The 8,351-nt window shown below is 35.4% G+C and overlaps 1 pseudogene; it reads left to right on the plus strand.

Annotated features, from left to right (window-relative positions):
• Window positions 1-7,323: 7,323 nt before the first annotated feature.
• Window positions 7,324-7,424, plus strand: LOC122231564 (annotated as a pseudogene).
• Window positions 7,425-8,351: the final 927 nt, after the last annotated feature.

The raw sequence follows: 8,351 nt of genomic DNA on the forward strand, positions 1-8,351 counted from the left end.
GTGTTTTGGTTTAGAACATAGCAAAGGGAATATTTCCATAAAAAGTAAATCAATAAGTAAATAGCTACCCAAATCAGGTGAGTATTCTGTAAATTCAATAGATAAGAGTAAATTCAGTAAAGTGAGCCTTCTGGAAGGTACCTTGCATATGGGTAGGCATAGATTTCACTCGATTATAACACTTCTGTTTCTACACATTCTTGCCAATCCCTTCTCAATCCAATTTTCCTCCTTGATTGAGAGTAGTGAGGGAACACTGGCTCTCTGCTCATTGTGCTAATTATAGGAAGAAAGATTAAGACCACTGTAGAGCTTTGGAGAACAGTCAGTACAGCTGGAGCTTGTTAAGTGAATTGGAGAGTGGAGGGATATGGGCTGTGGTCAGATCATGGCGAGAGAGAAGCAGATGCATCAAGCAGATGTGTAGAAAATGGAATTTACAGTATTGGTAGAAAACGTACGTTTACTAATCCCTTTTTAAGAATATTTTTTATGTGATCTTCAGCATAAGAATATATGCCAACCTCTTTTAACTGTATAATTTTCATTTAAGTAATGCAAATACAGTTGATTCAGAAGAATAGGATCTTATTCTGTATACTTTGAATCTGAATGAGAAAGCAATTCTCTTCCTAACAATCCTACATACCACTCCAACACAAGGTTCTTAACTTTTTGGAAGATGATGTGTAGATTTACGCCATACAGAGACCCAGGGGCTAAATTTCATTTTGACTCTAATACACTGAGATGGACTCTGTAGTATTCTACTGTCATTATATAAATTATTTATAATACCATTATTGTTTATATAGTTTTCCTTTAAAAGAGGTCTCAACATAGAATATTTTTATATGTATATTTTTGTGTATGTGTATATCTACACATACATATACATGTTCTATACATATATAGAAATACGACCACATTTATCAGGGAGAAAAAGCTTATTTCTTCAGATAATGGACTGTTTTTATCTTTCTAGCTCTAGATCCCGGGAAAGGGCAGTTGGTTAATATATGCTGAATAAATATATGGCTTAGAGGCATAAAATCAAACAGAACATGTAACTGCTCTGTAATTTGCACACTAACACTGTTTGCAGCGCTCACTAAATGCTTTCTCTATCTCTTACTAGTAAGAATTTTGCAACTTTTTTTCTCTGCTAATCAATATTTTTCTTATTATTACTTATTATTATCTATTATAGTGAGAGAGGGCATGCAAGCAGGGGAGAGAGGCAGAGGGAGAAAGAAATTTATATATTACTAGTAAGACTTTTGCAACTTTTTTTCCCTTCTATTCAAAGTTTTTATTATTTTTTTAAAAAGAAGACATGGTACAAAGTTATGACAATCTTCAAAGTTAAGTATACACACTATTCAAGCTGGCTTTTGTTGAACTATCAAATCACAGAAAATAATAAATACAGTATAATCCAGTGTTACTTTTCTTTAATTATTCATTAAATGGATATTTAAGTGCTTACTGTGTCACTGATCCTGTGATAGTCATGAAAGGTGAAAAGACTAATTTACTTCAGTCAATTAGTTTATGGAATAGCAGAGAGAAAAATCATGCAAACAAGCCACTTCAGCAAAATATCCTGGGGGTGGAGATGTTACCTTACTGGGACTGATTCAAATATAATATAATATAACAAATATAATATAATATAATACAATACAATATAACGGTGAAAACTGACATCTTTGTAATATTTTGTTTTTCTGTTTATGGATGTTAATAAGTCTTCTCATTTGATGAATTCTTTTTCTGAGTACTTCAGGAATGTTTTATATAACTTTTCCATTTATGTTTTTAATATTTCTTGTTAAGCTATTTATATGTATTTTATTTTTATTTCTATTTTAAACTGAGCCTTCTCTTCCATTATATCTTCTGATATATGTACAGATTAATATATGTACACATGTATATAGGCTATTGATTTTGTATACTAATTTTACTATCATCTACCGTTATGAAAGGAGATTTAACAAAAAAAATGTTCTTCCTTTCATATTATTACACCTCTGATTATCTATTCCTGTGTTGGTAAATTCTTCCAACACAATGTTTAAAATATTGTGGAAATCGTGGGTATTCTTGAATTCAGTGAGAAATTCTTAATTGCTCATTTAAGTAAGATGCTGCATTTTTGGCAGAGGTATATGCAGTTTTCTTGTTAAATAATTATCCATAAACTCCCATTTTACTAATTATCCGATGAGTGTTTAATTTTGCTAACATCTTTTCTGAATATATAGAGATGATCATATATTTTTTTTCTTTTGGGTCTATTAATTTGAAAGAATTTATTAATTGGTATATTTATATCTCAATAGGCTTGTGCTCTGGAATTAAATATACTTGGTCATGATGTATAATTAAGTTGTTGCTGGGTTGTGTTCATTAATATTTAACATTTATCAATTTATTTGATATACTTCTGATTTTCTATTTATTATGTCATTTCTTTTAGTTTAACTCTTCTGTTACTTTAATGAGATTTTGTGAGTGCCTGGGTGGCTCAGTCAGTTAAGCATCGACTCTTGATTTCAGCTCAGGTCTTGATGTCACAGTTTGTGAGAAGAAGCCCCATGTCAGTTTCTGTGTTAAGAACATGGAGACTGCTTAGGATTCTCTCTCTCCCTCTCTCTGCCCTTACCTCTCTCTCTCTCTCTCTCTCTCAAAATAAATAAGTAAACATTCTTTTTTGAAAATGAGGTTTTGGAATTCACCTCATTTACTTTCATATCCATTAACATAGGTATTTTAATGCTATAAATTTTCCTCTGACAATGTTCTAGCTTTATACCACGACTCTGATGTATTTTGTTTCCATTATCACTATCTCAAGAAATTTTGAAATTTAATTTTATATGGATTCTTTGGCTCAACAGTTAATAGCAGGCTTTTATTTTAAATTTAATTTTAAACGGTAGGGAACTTTTACATTTTGTTATGAATTTTTAGTATTATGCTTAAGGTGCAGAGAATGGTGTTTTTATTACTCTGACCCTGGCAATTCATTGGCTTTTAGTGTGTGGTCTAACACGTACTCAGTTTTTATGCCTAGCCCAATTTTATTTCGAAGGTACATCCTGTATCATCACATTTTAGGGTTTGATCTGTGTAAGTTCTTTTTTTTTTTTTTTTAACGTTTATTCATTTTTGAGACAGAGAGAGAGAGAGCATGAACAGGGGAGGAGCAGAGAGAGAGGGAGACACAGAATCCGAAACAGGCTCCAGGCTCTGAGCTGTCAGCACAGAGCCCGACACGGGGCTCGAACTCACGGACCGTGAGATCATTACCTGAGCCGAAGTCGGAGGCTTAACCGACCAAGCCACCCAGGCGCCCCAATCTGTGTAAGTTCTTAAATACCTCGTCTGTCTTTGTGAGAGGTATGTTAAAGTTGGATATGATAAGTGTGTGTGGTCCTTCTCTTATTTCTCTTCTCAATAAACTACCCTGTATCTACCTGGCTGCCCATATCAAAAAATCCAGGAATCACCCTTAATGCATCTCCTCTCCTCGTCCCCTCTCCACAAGCAGCACATCATTAGATGGGTCACCAAATATGTCTCAAATCTACATCCATATCTTCATTTCCACATTTCTACTCCAGTTCCTGCACCCATCTTATCTTTCCTGGAACATTGCCTGCCAGCTGATACTAATGGATTCCCTCTTAGTCTACTCAAAACTGGCAGTGAGAACATGCATTGCCTGCCTGAAAATCATCCATGTTAGCTGGTTATGGTCAACTTGAAAAGAAAATTCCTTCCTAGGTTGCACAAGGATGTGCCTATTCACCATCCTCATCTTGCAGTGCTTTCTGCTTCACTCAGGACACATCAGTCCATACTGGCCTTCTAGTTTCTCCAACAAGTACAGGCCTCTTCAACCTCTAGGTCTTTGCAGGTACTTGTCTCTTTAGATGAAATAATCTACACATCACTTTTTACTTGATTAATACAAGTGCTTCCTTTATGCTTCAGCTTAGACATCACTTAGACAAACATGTCTTCCCCGTTACATCTCTCTTATTCTTCCTCAATCTTACCTAAATTCTTGAATTTTTCTATCACTGAAATTATCTAATTTTGTAATTGTACTTCCTTTTTTGTGTATTCATATGATGTCCTTTTCTCTACTGGACTATAAATTCCATGAAGGCAGGAAAAGTATCTGGCCGACTTTTGCCATGTTGTATCTAGCATTGTGCTAGTCTCATGATCTTCCATCTGTAAGCTGGACGATTCAAGAAAGCCAGTGGTATAGCTAGGAGGTGTGAGACCCAGAAAGCTGATGGTGTAGGTCCTAGTCCACGTCTGAAGGCCTGAGAACCATGAGTACTGAGCGCTTAAGGAGATTGATGTCCTAGTTCTAACAGTCAGTCAGAGAGCAAACTCCACTTTCCTCTGCCTTTTTGTTTTATTCAGGCCCTAGATAGATTCAGTGATGCTCAACCACAACAGAGAGAGCCATTGGTTTTACTCAGTCAACCAATTCTAACGCTAATCTCTTCTGGAAACACCCTGACAGACACACCCACAAAAAAAAAAAAAAAAATGTTTAGCTCCCAGGGCATCTCTTGGAATAGTCAAGTTGACACATAAAATGAACCATTATAATTGCTCAATAAATAATAAACACATAAAAAATATTTTCAGTCGTTTCACAATAACATAAGCATCTTGACTATAATGCTTTTGACCTTCTAATGAGAGGTGCATTGCAACACATTGAGAATCTAGAAATGGGCTGCATTTGCTTGCTAAGCTAGACTATGCCTTGGTTGAACATCTGGTAACAAAGTAGGACAAGAATCCCTACAGATGCATAATCAACCTCAACTGTGAAAAATATCTCTAGGAAAAACAAATTTTAGCATAATTATTTATATATTAAATCACAAAGGAGAAAACTATTGATTTGGCTTAAATTTATGGCCAAGATATGTCTCCTCAGGTTTTGTTTTGTTTTGTTATATCTTATATATCTATATGAGAAACATGGAAACATGTCTAAAAACATCTATGAATGAGTTTCAAATTGTGAACTACTGAACAAACCTAAAACAGTTCTTGTCAGCTAGACTCTAACTGAAAATGTTGTATGTGTCCAATTAAAAAAATCCAAAAAGGTCATTTTAGTGAAAATATGTCTCTATATGTTCACCATGGCTCTATGTAATCAACTAAACATTACCTCGGAGAACTGAAAATTGTCAAATCACTTAAAACTTCTGAAAGACCTATCAAAATATTCTCCACTTATTTCCTTAAAATATCTGAAGAAGAAGATCCCTAGATCTATCATACAATCATTAAGCTTCAAACAGATCTCATCTTGAACATTCAAGGTCTCCCTAAGCAATTGATTAATAATATTGTGTATAAGTTAGCCATGAAAATGACATGCCCAAGACCTAAATGAAAAGAAGCAGTTCCAGACAATATAGGACAGAAATATGCTTTTCCTCATTAGTTTTTTTCTTATATGGATACGTGTTTGAGCATCTTGGTTTCTTTCAGACTTCTGTCTTACATCTTTTTAATAAGCATGGTAAGTTTTTCCAGGTTTGGTAACCTTCTTATGAGAGTGTAACACTAAATTTTCTGTTATGATTTATGTTATATATGCAGATAAGGAAATAGAAAAGAGAAAGGGAATGAAAAGTCATTAAAATTAAATATTATCAGGATGCCTGGGTGGCTCAGTCAGTTAAGCATCCAACTTTGGCTCAGGTCATGATCTCATGGTTCCTGAGTTCAAACCCTGCGTCAGATTCTGTGCTGATAACTCAGAGCCTGGAGACTGTCTTGGATTCTGTGACTCCCTCTCTCTCTGCCCCTCCCCGACTAGTGCTCTGTCATCTCTGTCTCTCAAAAATAAATAAATATTAAAAAAATTTTTTTAAAAATTTTTCATTATACTGTTAATAGGCCAAAGCCTTTTTCCTTGGCCAAAGGCTTGTTATTTATTTTTTTTAACCAGCTCATAGATTCATTGATCTTTTCCATTGAGTTTTCTTCTGTTCTGTTTTATTTATTTCTGCTCTAATCCTTGTCATATCCTTTTTAGTGATAATTTTGGGCTTAGTTTTGTTCTATTTTCTATTGTCTTGAGATATGAAGTCAGGTTGTTTACTTGAGAAATTTCATTTTTCTTTCTTTCTTTTTTAATGTTTATTCATTTTTGAGAGAGGGAGAGAGAGAGAGAGAGAGAGAGAGAGAGAGAGAGAGAGACACGGAGACACAGAATGTGAAGCAGGCTCCAGGCTCTGAGCTGTCAGTGCAGAGCCTGAAGTAGGGCTTGAATGCAAGAACAATGAGATCATTACATGAGCCAAAGTTGGACACTCAATAGACTGAGCCACCCAGGCGCCCCTCATTTTTCTTAATGTTGGCATATATAGCTATAAATTTCCCTCTTAGAACTGCTGTAGCTGGACTGAAATAAAATCAGAAATGAAAGAGGGGACATTACAACTGATAGATACCACAAAAGCACAAAATATTGTTGAGAATTGTTACCATGAAAGAATGTTGAATTTTGTAAAAATCTGTTTTTCTGAATTTATTGAAATATCACATGGCTTTGTCCTTCATTTTATTCCCAAGGTATATCACATTTATTGATCTGTATATGCTGTACTATCCCGTATCACAGGGATAAATTCCATTTGTTCATGGTGTATGATGATTTTACTGTGTTGCTTAATTGGGTTGCAAATATTTTGTTGAGATTTTTCATCAAAGATATTGACCTGTAGTTTTCTTTTCTTGTGGTATCCTCATCTGGCTTTAATATAAAAGTAAGACTAGCCTTAAAAAATGAGTCTGGAATGCTCTGCTCTTCAACTTTTATTGTGAGAGTTAGAAAAAGATTAGTTAAGTTTTTAAATGTTTGCATAAAATCACCAGTGAAACCATTTGCTTTTTGGCTTTCTTTGTTGGGAAGTATTTGATAATTAATTCAATCCCCTTACTCATTATCAGTCTGTTCAGATTTTATATTTACATATGAGTCTTGATTAAGTTGTATGTTTCTGGAAATTTATCATATTTAATCTGAATTCCTACATCTTTATTGGTTTAAAGAAAGATGGATCACAAAAGAAAAATAAAAGGAAAATTGTTTAAAGGAAAACTAAAATGAAAATACAGTGAAACCTTGGGTTGCGAATAACTTAGTGCATAAGCGTTCTGCAAGAAGAGCAAACATTTCTAATAAATTTCAAGTTGATAAACAATGTCTTGCAATAAGAGTAGCAGGTATTGCCAAATGCCACATGATCATAACCGTGCCAGTGCTCACTTTCAGCAGCAATGTACTAAAACTGGAACGATACAGAGAAGGTTAGCCCCTGTGCAAGGATGACACACAAATTCATGAAGCTTCCATGTTAAAAAAAAAAAAAAGAATTAAGCCAATGGTTCTCTCTCTCTCTCTCTCTCTCTCTCTCTCTCTCTCTCTCTCTGGGGGATTGTGGGTGATCATCTCCCATGCTCAGATGCTCAATCTCAGGCCACAGTCTGGCAGAATCAGTGACTTGGAAGGTGCCCACAACTGGCACTGGTGTATTTTTTGTCACTTCAAAGCACCTATGGACAGTCCTTTGTTTTCCATACAAGAGTAAGCTTAGGAATGTTTGCTTCATTCTAGGTCAGGCTGTCTGCAGATATAGACCCTTTCCTCTGCTACCTTATTGCCAGGTACATTGAATACAGTATATGACAAGAGTTTAGTAATACTGCACTGCAGTCCACATCCATGCAAACGTATACAATGGCCCCCATGCAGAAAAGGTTGAAAAGAAAGGCAGTAAGAAGGAGAGGATTAGGATGGAAGTTAAGAAGGAAATTACTAAGGGGCGCCTGGGTGGCTCAGTTGGTTGAGCATCTGTCTTCGGCTCAGGTCATGATCTCACAGCTTGTGAGTTCGAGCCCCTGAGAGCTCGGAGCCTGGAGCCTGCTTCAGATTCTGTGTCTCTCTCTCTGCCCCTCCCTGGCTCATGCTTGCTCTTTCTCTCTCTCTCTCTCTCTCTCAAATAAATAACCTTAAAAAAATTTTAAAAAGAAGGAAATTGTGGAGAAGTATGAAGTAGGTATGCGCATGACTGAAATTGCAAGGCTTTATAAGAAGTCTACATTTGCATCTGGTCTGAAGAGGAGGAGGAGAAAAAGGCAGAGGAAGCCCTCACTTCAAATGAGATTAGGGAGATGTGTAAAATGTGGGAGACAGTGCAAAATTTTATAGAAAAGCACCACCCAAATAAGACTGTAGTGGTGCAAGCGATGAATCTGTTTAATGACAATGCAATGTCACATTTCTGTGA

The sequence above is a fragment of the Panthera tigris genome, chromosome D1, assembly GCF_018350195.1.
Source record: "Panthera tigris isolate Pti1 chromosome D1, P.tigris_Pti1_mat1.1, whole genome shotgun sequence".
NCBI classification, from domain to species: Eukaryota; Metazoa; Chordata; class Mammalia; order Carnivora; family Felidae; genus Panthera; species Panthera tigris.